This window comes from Dioscorea cayenensis, chromosome 12 (genome assembly GCF_009730915.1).
Source record: "Dioscorea cayenensis subsp. rotundata cultivar TDr96_F1 chromosome 12, TDr96_F1_v2_PseudoChromosome.rev07_lg8_w22 25.fasta, whole genome shotgun sequence".
NCBI lineage: Eukaryota > Viridiplantae > Streptophyta > Magnoliopsida > Dioscoreales > Dioscoreaceae > Dioscorea > Dioscorea cayenensis.
The window spans coordinates 7,484,495-7,509,044 of NC_052482.1; the positions used below are offsets into that span (position 1 = coordinate 7,484,495).

The 24,550-nt window shown below is 42.0% G+C and overlaps 2 non-coding genes across 2 annotated transcripts; one reads left to right on the forward strand and one right to left on the reverse strand.

Annotated features, from left to right (window-relative positions):
• The first annotated feature begins 377 nt into the window (after positions 1-377).
• Positions 378-483, forward strand: LOC120274355. Its single transcript, XR_005540881.1, has one exon. It is a non-coding gene; the product is annotated as a small nucleolar RNA R71 (small nucleolar RNA).
• A 23,547-nt stretch (positions 484-24,030) lies between these two features.
• Positions 24,031-24,137, reverse strand: LOC120274211. The gene has a single exon (XR_005540745.1). It is a non-coding gene; the product is annotated as a small nucleolar RNA R71 (small nucleolar RNA).
• Positions 24,138-24,550: the final 413 nt, after the last annotated feature.

Sequence of the window (24,550 nt, forward strand, 5' to 3'; positions counted from 1 at the left end):
TGCCCACAAAATCTACTTATTCACTTGGGGCTGACGTTGTAATCGAGATAGGACAATCCGACGGCATATGTCAGCCTCCACAACCATCACAACTTGTGATTGCAGCTACCCTTGATGAAGTCAAAGTGTCCAATTTCTTGCTCAATGCTTCTACTTGGACTGCCAAGGATGTAACCGCGTCTATCTCATGGAGTCCGACCACTTTCTTCTTGTCTCTTACACTCCATTGGTAGCTATTCAACCCCATTTCCTTAATCAATTATTGGGCTTCTTCGGGAGTCTTGTTTCCCAATGTTCCTCCTTCGGCGGCATCAAGAAGTTGTTTGCTACTCGACTTCAACCCATTGTAAAATGATTGAATAACCATCCACTCGGGGAACCCATGTTGTGGACACTTCCGCAAGAGTTATTTGAATCGTTCCCAAGTCTCAAATAAAGATTCAAGCTCCATTTGAACAAATGATAATATCTCATTATGAAGTTTTGCCGATTTTCCCGGAAGAAAATACCTTGCAAGGAAAGCCTCGGCCATTTCGTTCCATGTTGTAATCGAGGCTCTTGGCAATGAATGAAGCCATTGTTTGGCTCTCCCCTTTAATGAGAATGGAAAAGCCCTCAAACGAATTGCATCATCCGAGACCCCATTGATCTTCAACATATCGCAAACTTCAAGGAAATTTTCAATATGATTGTTTGGGTCTTCATCTGATAACCCATTAAATTGTGCAGACTGTTGAACCATTTGAATGAAACCCAGCTGTAACTCAAAATTCTGGGCTGCTACCGGTGGCCTAACAATGCTCGATTGTGTCCCACGAATTGTAGGCCTAGCAAAATCTGAGAGAGTTCTTGGTTGTCCCCCCTTGTTCTACCATATTTTCAGATTCTTCAACATCTATTTCAGCTGGAAAATTTTGTTCCTGCACAGGTTCCTTGCCTCTTCTATGAATTCTTCGCTCAATTTCAGGATCCTCTTCAACCTATGTCGAAGGGTTCCCTCGGGTCATAACCTGTAGCTGAAATAAATGAAAAGAAACAATAAGAACGGCGAAAGAGATAAGTATGAAGTGGAAATAGAAAATGAAAATGTAAATGAGTAAAGTGACCAACTGCTAGTGTTCCTAATATCCCGTTCCCCGGCAACGGCGCCAAAAACTTGACATGCGTCCAAATATGCATGTAAACTGCAAATACACGGGTGTCGAAGTAATAATTACACCGGTGAGTGGGCAGTCGAATCCACAGGGAACGGAAGTATTAGTATTAACCAATTCTTAGTTATCTAGTCCAAAACAATTGATGTGATGAAATGAACTAATTGTAAGAGAACTAATAAGCAAGCAAATGAGCAAGAAAACAAGTAAAAGAGATCTCAATCAATAAAGATGAGGTACCCGGGCAATGCTCCCCCTAGGATCTAACATGAAGGTCACGATTCACGAAATGCTTCTAAACCGAGTCTAATGAGTCGAGGCAATCCATGAACAACCAGGCCTTGCCTCCAAGCCACCGGTACTAGTCCCCTACAAGGTCCCAGTGGAGAAATCGCTCAATCTCAACACCTCACACCCCATATGACCGCAATACGCTCTAGGGACACCTAAGAGTGAAAAAAATTCCTAAGGATAGATTCAACCCTAATTCCAGGCGAAGAATCTCTAACCCCCTACAAGGTCCCGGTGGAGAAATCTCTCAATCTCATGCCTCACACCAAATATGGTTGCATAGAGTTTCGAGAATACGGTGATAGGAAACACTCAATCGGAAGGGAGAGGGGACACTCCACTATCTCATGACTCACCCTCTCAACCCTCTTTAACCTTGATGTTCTAACTCTAATGGAGACCTCTCTTACATCAAAGTAACAAATCATGCAATTCCAATCAACCACAAGGATTAATTAAATAAGCAAGCAATGGGAATACAAGGTTAAAACTCAAATCAACTCGAATTAATAGAAACATAAAGCAAATTATTACAAAAACATAGATCCTAGGGTTCACATGCCCAAATACCTACTGAGGTTTAGCCCTCCATGGAGCAAGTTACAAAACAATGATTATTACAATGAAAATCAATGAAAATCATGAAGTAAAACCCCCTTAAATTTGTGATGATGGCCTTGATGGGTCGCCCAATGTCTTGAAGAATCCTTCTTCGAAGCTAGGTCGCCGAAGGCTCCCTCTTTGCTATGACGGAGAGAAGATCGATCAAAGTTGGTGACGGACACCCACCCAATATCGCCAAAGACCTCCTCCAAAACCCTCGCCTAAAGTCCCTCAAAAATAGGGCAAACGGCCTATTTAAAGCCCAAAACAGTGCCTGTCACGTACCCTCACGCGCCCGTTTGTATTTTCCACGCGGCTACATGGGCTGCATGGGCTACAGTACTGTTACATTAAAATTACTACAACACTATTGCTACAGTACTTTTCACAAAAACGCGATCCGAATACTCTTCTCTTGAGGCCACATGTCCGGGCACACGTCCATGTGGTAGGCTATAAAACTTTTCTTCTTCGACATATCTTTGAGAGGTCTTACAATCTTCACAAAGAGAAAGAACATGAAGATGTGGCTGCCTTTGTGCCCTTCCAACTAGTGAATTGACTTGAATCTTCTTGGAAGTTGGCACACATCTCCATGTTTATGAACTCCTCTCGTGTCTTGGTCCTTGAATTGAACAAGAACTCCCAACATTGTGTCTTAATAGCCTATCTGTGCTTCCTCTTTACTCCTCAAGGCATTCACAACTTATATGCATAAAAGAACACCAAATACACAATATGAGACATAAACCATGGTAAAAATGATGCTCAATGTATATAAAACAAATATAAAAATATGTCTACTCAAGCACTTATCAAGCTACCATCTCGAAAATATGAAAGCTACCTTAGCGGCCGCTTCGGAAAGGGCTACCTTAGAAGATGAGTGAAGCTACTACCGTCTCTTTGCTTTGCTTTGTAAATAAATAAGTCCTTATACTTAGAACTTTAAGGAGCATACGTTGGGTTGGCTTGAGTGAGTTTACACACACTTACACAATTTCGGATTTCTTGTCATTTTTTATTTGGGTTTTTAGCTAGAGAATTGATTTTTTTATATTTGGTGTTGAAATTTCACTTATTTTTAGAATGCTTCTTTTGTAAACTTTTGGTGAACCAAAGGCCAAGAGCTTTCAATATTTCCTTCTTCTATGCTTCAATGTTTTATTTTTGCTTGTGGAAAAGCAAAAGCTTTAGTGCGGGGGAGTTTGATAAGTGCTTGTGTGTTACTAATACGAAGTATTCTTTTCTTTCAATGAGCATTACTTTCCTCAAATTTTATCTCTCATACATGTGTATTCGTATTACTTTTGTGCATGTAGGGTTGTGGACACAAGTATGGAAGAAAAAAAGCCAAAGTAGATTGTAAATGCATATTGTTGATGAAATCTTGGAGTAAATAAACGTGAAGACACAAGTCGTGATCAAAGACAACTGAGTGGGTGCCAACCTCTGTTGTGCTTGAGTGAACATTCAAAGTGGAGGGGCACAAAGCAATCATAATCATGTGTTCCAACTTGTGCAAAACTAGAAAGATTGTTGTCAAATGTGATTTTGTTATAGAAGCAGCGCGATCTACCGCATGAATATGTGCCCACTCATATGGCATCGATGAAAAGTGTGGATTCAGGAGTATTTTGGTATACAACTGTAGTAGAGACTGTAGAAAATCTATGTAGCAAAGTTACTGTAGTAGTCAATGTTCACAGGCCACAGAAAATTAATTCTTGTAGATTCACACGGCCATGTGGAAATTCCATAGGGCGGTGTGGATGCTCGAATCTAGCCTATTTAAAGCCTTGATTTTAACCCGATTAAAGGATCTTTTTCCTCATCTTTTGCCCATCTCTTCAATATCTTTGGAGGTGCTTGTGGCTATGGTTTAGGGGTGTTTGGCAAGGATTTTGGAGTGGTTCTATGGCTTTCAACACCGCGTTCCTTTGGAATAGAGTTATTGTGGGAGCTTTCGTCGGCATTGATTCTGTGAGATGTGCCATAGGCTTGATGAGGTAACCTTTGGAGAAGACGCGGCCACTCCACTAAACCATCAACACGAATACCAGGGGTGTGTTACTTATGGATTGCATGCTTTTACTTTTGATTTCATTATTGATTGTATCTTGCTCCATGGAGAGCTAATCCCCTAGTGGGTACTTGGACTTCTAAACCCTAGGATGATATTGTTTCTTTGACCTTTCTATTATGTTTTTTTAATTGATGTCTTTAATTGAGTTCCAACCTTGAATGCTTGTTGAATGGGTTTTCCCTTTGAGTGACACTAGGGTTGAGAGCCTATATTGGTAATCCTTGTGAGTGAGTGACACACCATGCGGATTAGACAAAGCAAGATTGGAGAGGATGTAGAGGGTGAGTCGAGAGATAGCGGAACGTTCCCTTTCTCCTTTGGTGTAATTTATCCTACCACCGTGTTCATAGAATTCTTTGCGGTCACAATAGAGTGAAGTACTAAGAGAGGAACTCTGCTGGGCTTAGTTGCACAGGCGACAGAGTGAAGCGTTGAAGTAATCCTTAGTGATGGGGCTTAATTGCGACTAGGGATCATTCGTTTGGACAAAAGGTTTAGATCTATGTTAGGGAATAAGGTTTATCACTTGGGATCCCCAGAGTTTTAAGTAACTTTATACAGTGTGAGGTATCAAGATTTAGCGATTTCTCACGCGGGGCATAGTGTATGGTTAGTCACGATTGACCTTAGGTTTGGTACCGTGTATTTTAGGATTTTCAAGACTCATTAAGCATCAGTTAGGAGACAAAATAGTTGGTTTTTCAGTTGAACCAATTGTCCTAGGGGGAGCAATGTCCGGGTGCCCCACTTTCTATTGATTGCCTTTTCTCTAATTTTTATAGCATTTCTCTTCCGTCTTCTTTCTTTATTTCCATTTTGATTGACTTTGTCACACCACTATTAACTCATCTTCATTCTAGTTAAATAGCAATCTTTGTGTTTCTGATCACTATTCTCAATGGATACGACTACCCACTCACCACAGTATTATTACTTTGATAAACTCATGCACTTGCAGGTCACACGCAAAAGGGCATTGTCATTATTGTAGAAAATCAATGTAGCAAAGTACTGTAGCAGTAATTGTTCACATGCTATAGAAAATCAATTGTTGTAGATTCACATTGGCGTGTGAAATTTCTACATGCCCATGTGGATGCCCGATTCTAGCCCTATTTAAGTCATGATTTTAGTCCATTTTGAGGATCATGTTCCCATATTTCTCTCATCTTTTCTACATCTTTGGTGGTGCTCGCTGACAAGGTCCCCTTTCGTATATCCCGCAAGTGCACGGGTTTGTCAAAGTAATAATCACGGGTGAGCGGGTATCGAATCCACAAGGAGTAGGGGATAAAAACACTTAATTCGATTCTTAGCTATGTGGAAGATCAATAGTGATAAGTGTGACAATGATTCAATTCTCAACAATAAAAACAACAAGTAAGAGAGCAAAAGTAAAGTAGGAGGTAAGGCAATCGATAAAGATGGGCTACTCGGATAATGCTCCGCCTAGGATAATCTTTTCAAGTGCAAGAACCCTCTATTATGCTTCCTAATCAATGCAATAGTGAGTCGTGGAAATCCTTAAATACATAGTCCCAAATTTAAGGTTAACTATGCCTAACTCTATACATGTCCCGGAGGAGAAATCGAACAATCTCAACACCTCGCACTCGCATAGAGTTGCAATGAGCTCTAGGGATTCCAAGTGATAAATCTTTCCTAATTATAAAACTAACCCTTTGGTCCAGGTGGAAGGTCCCTAACCATGATTAAGCCCTAGATACTAAGATCACCTCAACACTTCACTCCGTTGCATGCGCAACTAAGCCCCAGCAGAGGTTCATCCCTTACATCATTCACTCTATTATGCCCGTAAAGAACTCAAGGAATGGTGGTAGAATCTATCACGTCGGAGGGGAAAGGAGACGCTTCTGTACCTCTTGACTCACCCTCTCAACCCTCTCCAACCTAGCTTTGTCTAACGCTCATGGTGTGTCACTCACTGATAAGTGCTTGAGTAGACATATTTTTATATATGTTTTACATGCATTGAGCATCATTTTTACTGTGGTTTATGTCTCATATTGTGTATTTGGTGTTCTTTTATGCATATAGGTTGTGAATGCCTTGAAGAGTAAAAAGGAAGCAAAGATAGGCTATAAAGACACAATGTTGGGAGTTCTTGTTCAATTCAAGGATCAAGACACGAGAGCAGTTCATAAACGTGGAGATGTGTGCCAACTTCCAAGAAGATTCAAGTCAATTCACTATTTGGAAGGGCACAAAGGCAGCCACATCTTCATATTCCTTCTCTTTGTGAAGATTGCAAGACCTCTCAAAGATACCTTGATGAAGAAAAGTTTTATAGCCTACCACATGGACGTGTGCCCCGAAATGTGGCCTTAAGAGAAGAGTGTTCGGATCGCGTTTTGTGAAAAGTACTGTAGCAATTTCGCTGTAGCAGTTCTGTAGCAAAATTACTGTTCACGCGGCCACGTGGAAAACCCACACGGGCGCGTGAGGGCACGTGACAGACGCGATCTAAGGCCTATAAATAGCCGTTTTTCCCTATTCTTTCTCATCTTTTTTGCGGCTCTTTAGGGGTGAGATGGCTAGGGTTTGGAGAGGAGGTCTTTGCGGCTTTGGAGGCGCTTCATCACCAACTTTGATCGATTCCTCCTCCGTCATAGCATCAAGGAAGCCACCGGTGAACTTAGCTTCGGAGTGGGTCCTTCAAGACGTCGAAGCTCTCCATCAAGGCCATCAGTTCATATATAAGGGGGTTTATTTCTATGGTTTTAATGTACTTTCATTCATTGATGGTGTGTTTTGTATGTTGCTCCATGGAGAGCTAAAACCCTAGAGGGTATTTGGGCTTGTGAACCCTAGGATTCTCATCTTTTGTGGATTTGCTTAGTGTTTCTATTTAATCCCAGTTTGATTAAGTTTTAATCTTGTATTCTCATTGGTTGCTTGTTTAATTAATCCTTGTGGTTGATTGGATAACATGATTTGTTACTTTGATGTGAGAGAGGTCTCCATTAGAGTTAGAACTTTAAGGTTAAAGAGGGTTGAGAGGATGAGTCATGAGATAGTGGAGTGTCCCCTCTCCCTTTCGATTGAGTGTATTCTATCTCTGTTCCTTAAGCTCTATGCAACCATATTTGGTGTGAGGTGTGAGATTGAGAGATTTCTCCGCCGGGACCTTGTAGGGGGTTAGGATCCTTCACCGGGAATTAGGGTTGGATCAATCTTTAGGAATCGGATACAACTCTTGGAATCCATAGAGTGCTTTGCAGTCATATATGGTGTGAGGTGTTGAGATTGAGCGATTTCTCCACCGGGACCTCGTAGGGGACTAGTATCGGTGATCAGGAGGTCGGATCCGATTATATTTGGATTTCCACGACTTAACTTACTCATCATAGAAACACTTTGCTTATTCGGTACTTAATACCTGAATCCTAGGGGGAGCATTGCCAGAATACCCCACTTTTACTGATTGAGATCTCCATCCATTTTACCCTTGCATATTTGTCTCCGGTATTCATTTCTTCGCACATTAGATCACCACACCTTTCTATTTATCATTAGGTTAGAAAGCAGAGAAGAAGTTAGTACTAGTAGCCCTGTTCCCTATGGATTCGACTACCCACTCACCGGGGTAATTATTACTTCGACACAAGTGCACTTGCGGTACATACACGCATATTCGGACGTGTCAAGTTTTTGGCACCGTTGCCTGGGAACAGGATACTAGGAACGCTAGGATTTTGTTGCTCTGGCCACTTGTCTTTTTCTTTATTTTGTCTATTCCACACTTTCTTTTTCTTCCATCATTCTCATCGATTTTTATTTTGTTTTTATCTATTTCACTCTATCTTCTTCCACCGTTCTATTTTGTTTTATTTTGTCTTATTTACTTTTCCTTGCATGGAACTTGAATGATGATTAATCCAGTTGTAGAATTATATTTTCAGGTTGATGCTCTCACTAGAAAAATTGATCAATTTATCAATGTTCATCAACAACACAATCCATATCGCATCAACTATCATCCAAATCAAAGGAGCTATCCAAACCTCTTGTGGGATATTGATGGACAACAATAGGAAGCACCTCAACAAGAACTTCAATGGGATGAGAAAGTTGAAGAAGATGTACTTCGGTTGGAAAGAGTGTTACCAAGATTTATGGAAGCAACCGATGCCCGTTTCCAAAATATTGAGGCCACATTAAGTTGTCACGATGTCTCCATCAAAAACATTGAGCATCAATTAGGGGAGATCTTGGACATGCTTTCTAAGGAAAAAGAAGAATTTGAACAAGCAAGGCAAATGTCTCCGGGACATGATGAGGCCATGAGCACAATTGAAGAAGTTGGGCAAATTGAATACATTGATGTTGAAAATTAAAAGAAAGAAGTTGAATATCATTTTGAGATTTTGGATTGTGTGAATGAAGATTGTGCTTGTGAGCGAGGAAATTTTCAAGGGGATTTGCTACTATCATGTTCCTCTCAAGTTGAAAATACACAAGAAGAAGCAAACCCCAAGTTAATGGAACAAGCATTTCTCTTTGGGATTGATCAACTCTTACAATGCAAGAAAGAGACTTTGGGAAGGGAAGAAGATGTGGTTAGGAGATTGAAACCATCCAATGATCCACCTATGCTAATCTTGGACAATTCCCAACCCAAATTGTTTCCTTGGAGGCCAAAAGTAAGATGGTTGGACTCTCCAACAAATACTTCATCCCGGCAAGTTGACTCTTGGTTTAAAGGAAGTAGTTATGCAATGTCTAGTCGGGAGGAACACACTCTTTTCAAGCCTCCATAAGGTAAAGAAGAGGTACGTCAAGCTTAGTGACGTAAAACAAGCGCTTCTTGGGAGGCAACCCAAGATTTTAATTATTTTCTAGCTTAGATTTTTATTTCTGCAGTAAAAAAATCATGAGTGTGTGCTTCGTTAGATTTTTATTGGTGTTGAGTTCTTCATGAAGATGTTTGGTTTTTTAGTTTAAATGTATGTGTGTGGCATGGTTTAGGATGATATTCAGGTTTTTAGTTGGGAAATTGGACTTAATTTCATGTAAATATCTCTATGGATGTGTTTCTGCAGAAATTCAGCAGCCCACACGGGCGCGTGGAATTTCCACGCGCCTGTGTACAGTACCCACGCCCCCATGAGGAGTTTTCACACCCCTATGTGGGGTAAATTGATGAAGAAGACCACTATTCACCATTTTCATTCACACGTCCCTTCATCTTTCTCACGCACCCACACTCCCAAACATTTTTCCTTGGTCATTAAAAGCTTTAGAAGGGTTTTACCGGCCATTTAATCATACTTTATTCCTCAATTCACACCGGTGAGCTCTCATTTTTCTAACCTTCTCCATGCCTCCATTTTTCGAAATTTATGTGGATATCTTAGTTTTTATGCATTGTTCTTCATGGAAATCATCTTAATATGCTTGAGAATACTTTTATAAGAGTTTTGGAGTCCCATTGTGGGTCGGTATGGCATTTTTGGCCATAACCTAGCTCTCACGCGGTCGTGTGGGATGCCTACGCGACCGGGTGGGCTGGAAAAAAATGCTCAGGAAACCCACTCGGGAGCGTGGAAAATCCACGTGACCGCGTGGATCCATGCGGGCGCGTGGATTTTTCACGCGCCCGCGTGGGCTGCTTTCAGGCCAAAAATTGGCAACACGGGCGAGTGGATTTTACACCTGCCCGTGTGGATTTCTGCAGCTTGCCATTTCATGTATATTTGCATTTCTTTGGCACTTTTCTTGCAGGTATGCCACCAAGGTCCGAAAAGCTTTGATCGTATATGATTAACCTTGGATGGGAACATTCTTTTGACACACTGGCAACACCAGAAGACGACGTCGATGCTTGAGGCATCCCACTCATGATTCTTTAGTTTTCTTTACTTTTGTTTTCATTTTTAGTTTTTCTTTATTTTATCTTTTAGACTTTAGTTAACTTTGTGTTTTGTTTTGTTTGTGCATGTTTGTGCTTCATGTGTTTACTTATAAGAACTCATACATCTTTTCTATTTTGTTGAGCTTCACTGAACTCCTTATCTATGTGCAGATGGCCTTGAGAGTGATGTTGATGGTGTTTTAGTCATAGACAGGATCATGTGATATTGTTACATGGTCGTGTGAGCTTCACAACCCGATGAACACATACACCCATGAGTTAGGCTTCATCAAATGAAGAATGAGGAGTTTAGGGGAGTCTTATTTTAATTGCATTCCCACACACATTATGCTTCCATTGTTATTATTTTTATTGTGCTTGCATGCGTACATTGAGGACAATGTACATCTTAAGTGTGGGGGAGGGTTCACCTTATACATGACTTTTACTTGTGTTTTCATGAGCATGCTCTTGTTGCCAATGAAGGTTCACCTTAGGGTTAAGAGTTTAATTCTTAGTTTTTTTGGAGGTTATAAACATGGATTTTATCATTCTCTAGTTTTTCATTTAATTTTTATTGAATATTTTTTTGTCCGATTGCTCTTTTCTGCACTTTTTCTCGCTCATTAGACCTATGAAGGCTCTAGTTCATTATGTTTGGGACTTTTAGTGTGCTAGTTTTTTTATTTGAAAAAAAGAAAAATCATCGAGAGGAAAAATCAGGAAAAAATCAGAAAAAAATTTGAAAAAGAAATAGAAATTGTTTGTTGTTTGTACATAGGGTGTGGAAAGAGCTACCACCCATGATGTATGTAGCTACTCTCATAAGTCGGATACTTGTTATGCCCTAATGAGAAAAAGAGCTATCTCATGGGATGTGTGAAAGCTACCATCCTCGGTAAAAAGAGCTACCACCTCGAAAGTGTGAAAGCCACTCGGGAGGCATCTTGGGAAAGGGCTACCTTAGAGGTTGTGTTAAGCTACTACATATTCTTTCTGTTTATAAATAAGTCCAATGTTAATAAGAACTTGGTAGTGGACATAGTGTTGACATGAGTTGAGTTTTTCACACACACACGCAATCGGATTTTATCACATTCATTTTTGATTGGATTGTTTGCTAGAGCATTGATTGTTTTGTCTAGTGTTTGATTCTCTCCATGAGTGTAGAATTTTATTCTTGTACTCATTTGGTGAACCAAAGGCCAAGCACTTCTCTTTTCTTTCCATAGGTATAATGTTTAATTTTGCTTGAGGACAAGCAAAGACTTAAATGTGGGGGAGTTTGATAAGTGCTTGAGTAGACATATTTTTATATATGTTTTACATGCATTGAGCATCATTTTTACTGTGGTTTATGTCTCATATTGTGTATTTAGTGTTCTTTTATGCATATAGGTTGTGAATGCCTTGAAGAGTAAAAAGGAAGCAAAGATAGGCTATAAAGACACAATGTTGGGAGTTCTTGTTCAATTCAAGGATCAAGACACGAGAGCAGTTCAAAAATGTGGAGATGTGTGCCAACTTCCAAGAAGATTCAAGTCAATTCACTATTTGGAAGGGCACAAAGGCAGCTACATCTTCATATTCCTTCTCTTTGTGAAGATTGCAAGACCTCTCAAAGATACGTCAATGAAGAAAAGTTTTATAGCCTACCACATGGACATGTGCCCGGACATGTGGCCTTAAGAGAAGAGTGTTCGGATCGCGTTTTTGTGAAAAGTACTGTACCAATTTCGCTGTAGCAGTTCTGTAGCAAAATTACTGTTCATGCGGCCGCGTCGAAAATCCACAAGGGCGCGTGAGGGCACGTGACAGACGCGATCTAAGGCTTATAAATAGCCGTTTTGCCCTATTCTTTCTCATCTTTTGTGCGGCTCTTGAGGGGTGAGACGGCTAGGGTTTGGAGAGGAGGTCTTTGCGGCTTTGGAGGCGATTCGTCACCAACTTTGATCGATTCCTCCTCCGTCATAGCATCAAGGAAGCCACCGGTGAACTTAGCTTCGGAGTGGGTCCTTCAAGACGTCGAAGCTCTCCATCAAGGCCATCAGTTCATATATAAGGGGGTTTATTTCTATGGTTTTAATGTACTTTCATTCATTGATGGTGTGTTTTGTATGTTGCTCCATGGAGAGCTAAAACCCTAGAGGGTATTTGGGCTTGTGAACCCTAGGATTCTCATCTTTTGTGGATTTGCTTAGTGTTTCTATTTAATCCGAGTTTGATTAAGTTTTAATCTTGTATTCTCATTAGTTGCTTGTTTAATTAATCCTTGTGGTTGATTGGATTTGCATGATTTGTTACATTGATGTGAGAGAAGTCTCCATTAGAGTTAGAACTTCAAGGTTAAAGAGGGTTGAGAGGGTGAGTCATGAGATAGTGGAGTGTCCCCTCTCCCTTCCGATTGAGTGTATTCTATCTCCATTCCTTAAGCTCTATGCAACCATATTTGGTGTGAGGCATGAGATTGAGAGATTTCTCTGCCGGGACCTTGTAGGGGGTTAGGATCCTTCGCCGGGAATTAGGGTTGGATCAATCATTAGGAATCGGATACAACTCTTGGAATCCCTAGAGTGCTTTGCAGTCATATGTGGTGTGAGGTGTTGGGATTGAGCGATTTCTCCACCGGGACCTCGTAAGGGACTAGTATCAGTGATCGGGAGGCCAGATCCAATTATATTTGGATTTCCACGACTTAACTTCCTCATCATAGAAACACTTTGCTTATTCGGTACCTAATACCTGAATCCTAGGGGAGCATTGCCAGAATACCCCAGTTTTACTGATTGAGATCTCCATCCATTTTACCCTTGCATATTTGTCTCCGGTATTCATTTCTTCGCACATTAGATCACCACACCTTTCCATTTATCATTAGGTTAGAAAGCAAAGAAGAAGTTAGTACTAGTAGCCCTGTTCCCTGTGGATTCGACTACCCACTCACCGGGGTAATTATTACTTCGACACCCGTGCACTTGCGGTACATACACGCATATTCGGACGTGTCACTTACTCACAAGGTTACCAACAACAACTCTCAACCCTAGTGTCACTCTAGGGGAAATGATCATACAATCAAGCATTCAAGGTTTGAACTCACAATAAACATCAATTAATTGAAAGCATAATAAAGAGACTCAATGAAACGAATAAATCTTAGGGTTCACGAATACCCAAGTACCCACTAGGGGTTTAGCTCTTCATAGAGCTAAGTACAATCAAAGAAATAGAATGTAAAAGCAATGAATCCATAAAGAAACCCCCTCGATGGTCATGTCGATGGACTTATGGAGAGTCCTCTACTCGTTGCAAATGATCCTTTGTCTGGCCTAGGATACACCTCGCCGGATCGATGCCGATGAAAGCTCTCCCAATAGCCTTCTTCCAAATGATGCCCGATGTCAGAGCCGTAGAACCTCTCAAAAGCCCTAGCCAATACCCCTCAAAACCCTAGCCGAAGCCCTCTCTCAAGTTGCGGAAAAGATGGAGAAAAAAATACGAAAATCGGGGTTGAATCGTCTTTAAATAGGGTTGGAATCGGGCTACCACACGGGCGTGGATGTTTCACAAGCCCCTGTGGAATTTCCACACAGGCGTCAATAATTTCCACACGCCCGTGTGGATTCTCTGAATTCCTGTTTTTTCGGGCGGCTGTGAACAGTGTTGCTACAGTTCTTTGCTACAGTTTCTGTCCTGAATAGCTTCCCGAATCCATTCTTTCATCAGGGTAATGCAAACGGGCACACGTTCATATAGTGGATCACTTGCTTCTTCAATGCTATACAAGTTTTTGGAGCTTCTGTTCTATGTGCATAAGTCAGAATGCTCGAGTGTGACTGCCCTTGTGCCCCTCCAAATGAATGTGCCCGCTCGAATACGAGGAGGTTGGCACACACTCTAGCATATCACACCTGACCTATGTCTTCGCGTTTGAACCTTAGCAAGATTTGCTCCAAAATCGGTGCATTATGATCCACATTGGCTTCTTTACTTCATACTCGGCCTCACAACCCTACCTGCACAAAAGTAACATAAAAACACACATATTAATGTAAAAAACTGAGAAAAGTAATGCCCAACATAAGGAATGAACGCTTCGCATTCATATCACACAAGCACTTATCAAACTCCCCCACACTTAAGCTTTTTCTTGTCCTCAAGCAAAAAATTAAACATTCTATGCATCGATGAAGAAAATATTGAAAGTGCTTGGCCTTAGGTTCACCAAAGTGTACAAAGAAAGCATTCTACAAGTAAGGGACAATTCAACACTAAAATATGAAAGGTCAAAGCTCTAGCTAAAAACTTGAATCAAAAAGGACAATAAACCTGAAATCGTGTACGTGTGTGAACTCACTCAAAACAACCCAAGGTATACTCCTCAAAGTTCTAAGTACAAGGGACTTATTTATCTACACAAGTGACAACAATTTAAAAGATGGTAGTAGCTTCACACATCCTCTAAGGTAGCTTTCACACTTTCGAGGTGGTAGCTCTTTCTACCGGAGTGATAGCTTTCACTCATCCTATGAAAGAGCTCTTTCTCTCTTTACGGCATAACTAGTATCTGACTTATGAGAGTAGCTTCATACTACATAGGTGGTAGCTCTTTCCACCCAACAAGCACAAATAAACAGTAAACCATTTTTTTTTTTTCAGAATTTAACAAAATAAACAACTATAACTAGTCCCTTTTACATCAAACTTGAGTTTCCAATAGAGTTTAAAGAGTGAGTAGTGCACTAAGTGTAAAACGGGCAAAAATTCCTAGAAATTCAAGCAAGAACTAGAGCATGAAAAACATTCAATGTTAGAAATTTTCCTAAACTCAAGAATACAATCATTGCAACTAAGGTGAACCGCCATTGGCTATGTGAGCATATATCAATCAAGAACAATAGAAAAGATGTGTGCACTATGAAACTCCCCGCCCCCCCCCATACCCCCCCACACTTAAGTTGTACATTGTCCCCAATGTACACATGCAAGCTCACTAAAAATGTCTATCATTCAGAAAATAGATGTGGGAGAAGCAATCAAAACAATACTCCCCTGACTCCTAGTGTTGTGTTTGATGAAGCCAATTCCATGGGAGGAGTGTTCCAACAGGTTGTGAAGCTCACACGGCCGAGTGCCGAAACACCTTGGCCATGCCCATGACTAAGTCTCAATTCCCAAGAAGACAAGACCATCTGCACGCATACACGAGGGGGTTCAGTGAAGCTTAATACAAAACAAAAATAACTTGAGTATATAAAAGTTATACAATGAATACAACTCGAGATGCAAAATGAAAATATACTCAGAAGGAGAATCCTTTGAGTAAACAAGTCTAAAATAAAATGCATAAAAGAAAAAGAAATAAAAGTCAGGTGTTGAGAGGTGCCGGGGTTGAGGATGGAGATGCTGGAGGTGCTACTGCAGGTGCTGACGAAGATGCACATGGTGGGTCCACCGGTGCCGGGGTTGAGGATGGAGATGCTGGAGGAACTGAGGGGGCCTGAAGAGTCCTCAGCTGCAAGACAAATTAAGAGGCGATGTCTCGCTCTAAGATCTGCTGTAATACGTCAAAACGTGCCATGAACTTTCTGTACTGAGTGGCCTGCGTAGCCCTAATCTCTGCAATCTCAGTGCGAGCCTCAGCTACCTCAGTCCATATCACCCCCAAAGCACTCTCGAGCCTTTCAAAGCGATCATAAGCTCGAGATGGTGAAAACATACGCACGGGGGGGTGCTTCCTCTACCACTAGAGGTGCCTCGGTCTCCATCAGTGCTGGTTGAGGCTCGGGAGCGGGCTGAGATACCCCGAGTTCATCACCCTCATCCTCAGCTATCTCTGGAGCTAGTAGCACTAACGCAAAAACCCCCGTCCGAGCCCTGCGGACCATGCCCATCAACCTCATCGTCTCTAGGCTCAGGGGAGCAGGTATACTCGTCTTCACATTCCCGCGAATCTAATCTCGTAATGAAAGGGCCCGAGAAGATCGCCCCCAGTATAGCATAATGCCCCTGATGTCTAATGTACTTGGCCATGATGTGTCCTAAGTGAATCGGTACACGCTGTACCATCGAGTACAAGTATAGAAGTTCCTGTCGGCTCAGAACAATAGTGCTATCACCACGACCATTCACCGACCTACTCATGATGGCATGTAAATATTTGTATGCAGGTCAGGAAAGGCACGTGGCCTTGGACACCCTTCGCTCGTACTGACACTGACCACATAGTACTATGTAAGCTCTCTACGGGGTCAAGGTTCCGGGATAATCAGTCGGTAACTGAGAGTACTCCTCAATGTCTGTGAATGCCTCCTCATACAAGCCAAGCATAACTGAAAACTACGTGATGCTTAAGCTATGGTGGTGACCAAAGGCTCTAAACTGAATGGTGTCTCAACTATCGAAGCTCGTGTACGATCGGTCAAACTCGAATGATGATAGCACCTCCAGTGCAAACTCTCGGATAGCTGGCTCTCTAATCGTCAATAACTGCCGCTGACCACCTACTGCAATGAGATCCTCGACCTCATCCGTGAAATCATCTCCCTGCTGTAGATCTCGCAGTATAGTCGTGTCCAGAAATCGAGTCTACCCGAAACGGAGTCTCGACAAGCGCTCATAGCGAACTAGATGCTCTGGAATCGCAAAGCTCATGCTCTCGGGCTCAGGGGATGACTCACGTGTCCTCTTATCAGCTTGCTTCTTCGACCGAGGTGCCATAATCCGTAAAATTTTAAATGAAATCGATCGAACAAGTTGATAGATAATACTGCAGAAATCCACACGGTCGTGGGAATTTCCGCAGGCCCGTGTGGATCCACGGGGCGTGAACACCGCACGGCCGCGCTTCAAAAATCCAAAAATACAACTTAAAAATACTTCTAACTTCGTTCAAAACATAAATCATCTTTCTAATTGAAAAATCGAAGCATTATTAACCAGATTAATCAATGGAAACCATGAATTGGCAAAGAAAATGATAAATAGGGCCTACAGACGAGATGAGATAAAAAAAAATGAAGAACCGGCCGGAAACCTCGCAAAAATCCTACCAAATGGGCTCTATAAAATCGGAGAATGATGTGAAAGTGTTTTCAGATGAATAGAGGTCGTGAAGAGGGAGAGAACTATTCTTCTTTTAAAAACAACTCGTGACGCTTGGCGTTCTGTGCATCCGCACGGGCGTGCAGTAATTACCCACGCTCGTGCGCCTCATTACAAGAGAACCACAGGTACGTACCAACGGCCCTGTGCGTTCTCGGGAAAACATTTCTTTGACTCTGACTGCTCTCGCACGGGCGTGCGGAAAATACCCACGCTCGTGCGCCCGACCCACAGGGTTAACCGCACGCCCCTGTGGCTTACCTGGACATCCGAGAAAAATGCCAAGTGGTCTACACGCCCGTGTGGAAATACCTCACGGGCATGGACATTCACATGCCCAACTCACAGCGGCAGCCACCCACCCCTGTATCTTCTCGGGATGGGAAGGACTCCTCTGCAGAGTTTCGCACGGGCGTGTGGAAATTACCCACGCCCGTGTGTGGTTTACAAGGTCGCCCACAGGGGCGCGTCAACGCCCCTGTGTTCTCTCTTGATAATCTGCCCAACTTTGTAGAAATTCACACGCCCGTGCAGAAATTATCCACGGGCGTGTGATATTCGTATGGTCATCCACAGGGGCAGCTGCATGCCCCTGTGCCTTCTCTGGATGAGCTCCCATTGCAAATCCACGGGCGTGCGGAAATGTCACACGCCCGTGTGTTTTCTCTGGATGACTTAGAAACATTTGCAGGCTCTGTAGAAAATCTATGAACATGTTTATACACTCAGAGCCTGCTCTATTATGCAAATTTTACCAGTGAAAAACGTGAAATAGAGCTCAAACAACCAAACTTCGGCAATTCCACATGAAAACACACAATGCCTTTAAAAACCCACAATAAAATCATAGCACACGAATATAAAAATCAAAACACTGACACTTAACGATTTATTCATACAAACAAACTAAACTAGAAGACAAGAAAACAATAAACACCTGGATTTGCATGATTTGTTACTTTGATGTGAGAGAGGTCTCCATTAGAGTTAGAACTTCAGGGTTAAAGAGGGTTGTGAGGGTGAGTCATGAGATAGTGGAGTGTCCCCTCTCCCTTCTGATTGAGTGTATTCTATCTCCGTTCCTTAAGCTCTATGCAACCATATTTGGTGTGAGGCGTGAGATTGAGAGATTTCTCCGCCGGGACCTTGTAGGGGGTTAGGATCCTTCGCCGGGAATTAGGCTTGGATCAATCTTTAGGAATCGGATACAACTCTTGGAATCCCTAGAGTGCTTTGCAGTCATATGTGGTGTGAGGTGTTGAGATTGAGCGATTTCTCCACCGGGACCTCGTAGGGGACTAGTATCGGTGATCGGGAGGCCGGATCTGATTATATTTGGATTTCCACAACTTAACTTACTCATCATAGAAACACTTTGCTTATTCGGTACCTAATTCCTGAATCCTAGGGGGAGCATTGCCCGAATACCCCACTTTTACTGATTGAGATCTCCATCCATTTAACCCTTGCATATTCGTCTCCGGTATTCACTTCTTCGCACATTAGATCACCACACCTTTCCATTTATCATTAGGTTAGAAAGCAGAGAAGAAGTTAGTACTAGTAGCCCTGTTCCCTGTGGATTCAACTTACCCACTCACCGGGGTAATTATTACTTCGACACCCGTGCACTTGCGGTTTACATGCATATTCGGACGTGTCAGATAGATCCAACCCTAATTCCCGGCGAAGGATCTATAACCCCCTACAAGGTCCCGGCGAAGAAATCTCTCAATCTCACGCCTCACACCAAATATGGTTGTATAGAGTTTAGGGAATACGGAGATAGGAAACACTCAATCAGAAGGGAGAGGGGACACTCCACTATCTCATGACCCACCCTCTCAACCCTCTTTAGCCATGAAGTTCTAACTCTAATGGAGACCTCTCTTACATCAAAGTAACAAATCATGCAAATCCAATCAACCACAAGGATTAATTACACAAGCAACCTATAGGAATACAAGGTTAAAACTCAAATCAACTCGAATTAATAGAAACATAAAGCAAATCATCAAAAAAACATAGATCCTAGGGTTCACATGCCCAAATACCTACTAAGGTTTAGCCCTCCATGGCCTCGATGGGTCGCCGAAGGCTCCCTCTTTGCTATGACGGAGATAAGATCTATCAAAGTTGGTGATGGACGCCCCCAATATCGCCAAAGACCTCCTCAAAAATCCTAGCCGCCTTGCCTTCAAAGTGCTCGCAAAAACCCTCGCCAAAAGTCTCCCAAAAATAGGGCAAACGGCCTATTTAAAGCACAAAACCGCGCCTGTCATGTGCCCTCACGCGCCCGTGTGGACTATCCACGTGGCCGCATTGGCTGCAGGAATTTCCATGCGAGCGAATGGAATTTTTGCGCGTAATTTTGCTACAGTACTGGTACAGCAAATTGCTACAGTAAATTGTTACATCGCTATTGCTACAGTACTTTCGCACAAAAACACGATCCGAACACTCTTCTCTTAAGGCCACATGTCCGGGCACAAGTCCATGTGGTAGGCTATAAAACTTCTCTTCATCGACATATCTTTGAGAGGTCTTGCAATCTTCACACAGAGAAAGAACATGAAGATATGGCTGCCTTTGTGCCCTTCCAACTAGTGAATTGACTTGAACCTTCTTGGAAGTTGGCACACATCTTCATGTTTATGAACTCCTCTCGTGTCTTGGTCCTTGAATTGAACAAGAACTCCCAACATTGTGTCTTTATAGCCTATCTTTGCTTCCTCTTTACTCTTCAAGGCATCCACAACCTATATGCATAAAATAACACCAATTACATAATATGAGACATAAACCATGGTAAAAATGATGCTCAATGTATGTAAAACATATATAAAAATATGTCTACTTAAGCACTTATCAATCTTTTATCTCTAAATGGAATTATTGTAGTAGAAGCACCCAACGGATCAACCAAGGTTTGGCCTCTGACTTACTCAGCAGGTAGTTGAGTGTAGAGTGATCAGTGCAAATAATTACCTTGGATAACACCAAGTATGACCGAAATTTATCAAAAGCAAAGACCACCGCTAGCAACTCTTTCTCCGTGGTAGTGTAGTTTTCCTGAGCATCATTCAAAGTCTTGCTTGCATAATAAATAGGATGAAAGTGATTATCCCGCCTTTGCCCTAATACTGCACCCACTGCATAGTCACTTGCATCACACATCACCTCAAAAGGTAAACTCCAATCCGGAGAAACCACTATTGGTTCTTCAATAAGTTTCTTCTTCAAACAAAGGAAGGCCTTCATGCAATCATCATTGAACTGAAAACGAGCATCTTTTTCCAAGAGCTTTGTTAGCGGTCGAGCGATTGTAGAAAAAGTCTTTGATAAACCTTCTATAAAAAGCTCGCATGTCCCGGGGAAGCTTCGGATTGCCTTTACTGAGCTTGGGGGAGGTAATTTCTCAATGATGGAAATTTTTGCTCTGTCTACTTCAATTCCTCTCCTTGAAATCTTATGACCGAAAACGATGCCCTCTTTGACAATAAACTGGCATTTCTCCCAACTGAGAACCAAATTAGTCTCCTCACATCTTTTTAAGACTCGCTCAAGATTTTTAAGGCACAACTCAAATGAATCTCCGAAGATCGAGAAATCATCCATAAACATCTCCATAATATCTTCCAACATATTCTCGAAGATTGCAAGCATGCATTGCTGGAATGTAGCCGGTGCATTACAAAGCCCAAAGGGCATTCAACGATACGTAAATGTCCCGTGAGAACAGAGTGAAAAGTAGTCTTCTCTTGGTCTTGAGGGCGATAGGAATCGAAAGTATCTCGAGAGTCCATCCAATAAATAATGTACTGAATGTCACTGCAAGTGCATCGAGCATCCGGTCAATGAATGGTAAAGGAAAAATGGTCCTTCCTTGTAGCATCATTGAGTTTCGTATAATCGATCTGAGACTCTCCAACCTGTGACGGTTCTTGTGGGAATAAGCTCATTTTTTTCATTAGTGATGACCGTCATCCCCCCTTTCTTTGGCACCACTTCAACTGGGCTCACCCATGTGCTATCAGAGATCAGGTAAATAATGCTCGCATCAAGCAACTTTATGACTTCCTTTTCCACGACCTCCATCATGTTGGGGTTGAGTATGACTTCCTTTTCCTTTTCCACGACCTCCATCAAGCATTTTTGTGTCTTCTCAGCATGCTTAAGAGCATATCCTTCTGTTCCCTTGTTAAATCAGAAGTGATGACAACAGGAAGTGTCGAATCTTCCCCCAGGAAGGCATACTCTAAGTGCTCAAGGAGGGGTTTCAATTCTAACTCTGGTGGTTCTTCAATTGATGACTTTACCCTTCCGAAATTTTTAAAATCATGTTCCTCAATCTCCCTCATTTCTACTAAGCCACCATCACAGCTCGAACTATAACCCTTCACTCGAAACTCTACCTCAATTGTATTCGAATCATCTCTCAGGATGTAGTTCACCTCTTTTAGGCTCTCAAGTGGGGGCTGGATGACCTCCTCATTAATTGAACAAGTTAACTTGGGTGCTCCCTCCGGTCAATTGTCTAGTTCTTCATGAATATAATTGGGCTAACTAGTAGATAAGAGAGTGTCTTCTATCCTCTTTCCCCATTCTGATTTAAAATAATCATTGAAGATCGATTGGGCTCCTTGATTTCGAACAATTTGCGAAAATGAGTCCTCAGAAAAACCTTCCTTCCATTGATTGTAATTGAAGTCCATGTTATCCCCCTGAATTGATTCATCTGAGCAGAAAGGGTGGGGATACTGCAGATGAGGGATCTTAAGATAGTTGTTAGATATACACATAATTAAAGTAAAAGGTGTGAAAGAAATAAAAAGATGCAATAATTACAAAAGTTCAACAACCAAAAACACGGAAGACAACCAAAACAAAAGAGCAAAAAAAACAAAAGAAAAAGAAAAGGCTAAATCAACAAGTGTAAAGCTTTCCAAATATTCCTCAGTGATTGTCCCCGGCAACGGCGCCAAAAACTTGATCGACACAAAGTGTGTACACCCGCATAGCGCGAGGGGTGCGTCAAGTAATAAACCACTACGCGCGTACGCGAATAGGTCATATTCCCAAGGGGCATGAGGAGCTACCCTACTCACTTATTACCTGTTGTTTAGCTCACTGATTCCAAGATAAGAGAAAGAAGAAAAGAAAGTAAAGCAGCGAGATGAAATCTTAAGAAGTACAAAAACAAGTAAAAACACGGGAGATGCCCGCAGTTTGGAAAAATGGTCGCGGATCTGCGGATTCCCAAGGCGCTACTATAGTGAGTAGGAAATTGAGTAATAAAGCACGTGGCTAGCTGGACCGAGAAAACCAAGACCTAGGTCAACCCGATGGTCATGGCGATTGACCGCTAACCCGGTGCAAGTGTTGAGCACAGAATCTCTTCCGCCCAACTTCCCACACGGTTGCAAGGAGAATGTCAGTTTTCACAAGTTAGGGTGGAAACACAAGTAGTTTTCAACCCTAGGATTGGAGGGGTACAAATACCCGATGGTCACGGCATATTTATACAATGAACCCTTCCTAGTTTGGTGGAGTCTAGCGCTAAGGCAATGGTTATGCTACAAAGTGCTACCAAGAATTTGATACATCACACAATCAAATTTACCAAAACAAGCAAGAACACCAAACAAGGATCCCAACAAGCCAAACATGCATAAACTACTCAAACAATCCAAAACATCACAAGTTCACCCCCTATGTTCACCTACGTCTGGTGACCTAAGGGTTTAGTTGTTCATGTTCAACAAGGAAACCAAATAATCTATACAAACAATTAAAGTAAACATGAGGAACACTCCCACAAATGATGAAGATCGAATGACGTAAGAATCTCCGGGGAAAGCCTCCCGAAGACGCCACTCGAAGGGGTGGCTTCCCGATGTCTTCAACCTCCAAGCAATGATGCCATAGAAGTAGATCCTCCTCGTTCTTGCTCTCCCCGCTGAGAAAATGCCCGAATTTCCTCCCTTTTTTCCCTCATAAAGCTTGGGTTCAAGTGATGTGGAGGTGTTCTCCAAACCCTAGCCGCCTTGTCCCCCGAAAGAAGAAGAAGAATCCTGCCGAAGATGCCCAAGAAATACCCTTCAAGACCTTTTAAGTGCCCAGATCCAGATCGGTAAACGGGTCAGTATACCAGCCATATGCCGATCTCTCGGGAATTTCACTTTTCTGCCGAGAAGCCCGTGATGAGCTACATTATCTGCTACAGTGAACTACTACAGTATTGTACTAAAGTAATCCCTGCCCGGAAACGCCGTTTTGATGACGAATTCATCCCCAATCGCGTCACCGAGCACCCAGGGCTTCTAATGGGCTTGAAATGCAAAAAATAATACAATTTAGACCAAAAGAGCATCGATTCAATAAATAAATATAAAGAATAATACAAAACAAATACATGTAAAATACATACTTTTAGATGTTTATCAACGTACAATGAGTAAAAAAGGGAAAGAACCTTTGCAAAAACAGTCTAATCTAGCTGATTCGGAAGTAGAAGAATCTAAAAACATGGCAGAACGGAATGATCAGCAGCGGACATTATTCGATTATTCCAAACCTTCAGTATTGGGGACACAATCGAGCATTGTGCGTCTCCCGATTACAGCTCAGAACTTCGAGCTGAAGCCAGCATTCATTCACATGTTGCAGCAATCCTCAAAGTTTAATGGTTTAGCCGATGAGGATCCGAACAGTCATATAGAGAACTTTCTCGAGGTGTGTGATATGCTGAAGATAAACAGGGTGACGGATGATGCATCAAGTTCAGAGCCTTCCCATTTTCCTTGAATAGGAGAGCGAAGCAGTGCCTACACTCATTACCTAGAGCATCAATTACCACATGGGAGGAGATGGTAGAAGCTTTTCTTGGGCGTTATTTCCCTCCTTGAAAATCTGCAAAGCTTAGGAATGAGATCTCATCCTTTGTACAATTGGAATTGTAGTCTCTATTTGAGACGTAGGAAAGGTTCAAGGAGCTCTTGAGAAAGTGACCGCAACATAGATTCCCGGATTGGATGATTATTAAGACCTTTTACAATGATCTGAATCTGAGTACAAGGCAACTCTTAGATGCGACAACAAGGAGGTACCTTAGGTAGTAAGACCCCGGTGATGCCCGTTAATTAATTGAAAAAATGGTGTTAAACACCTATCAATAGAATGCCAGGGAGAAGAAAAATGTGGCCGGTCTCCATGAGATATATGCAGTGACTTTGTTGGCGGCTCAAGCAGAATCATTGAGTAAGAAGTTAGATCTTCTAACTTCGAATAGAGTAGCGGCCGTGATTACTTGCATCGGGTGTGATGGAGGACATGTTCCCTCTGATTGCCGGGTATCTATTGGTGATGCATCTTCGGTTGAGAACGTCGATTTTGTGGGTAATGGCATGCAGAATCAAGAAAATCCATATAGAAATA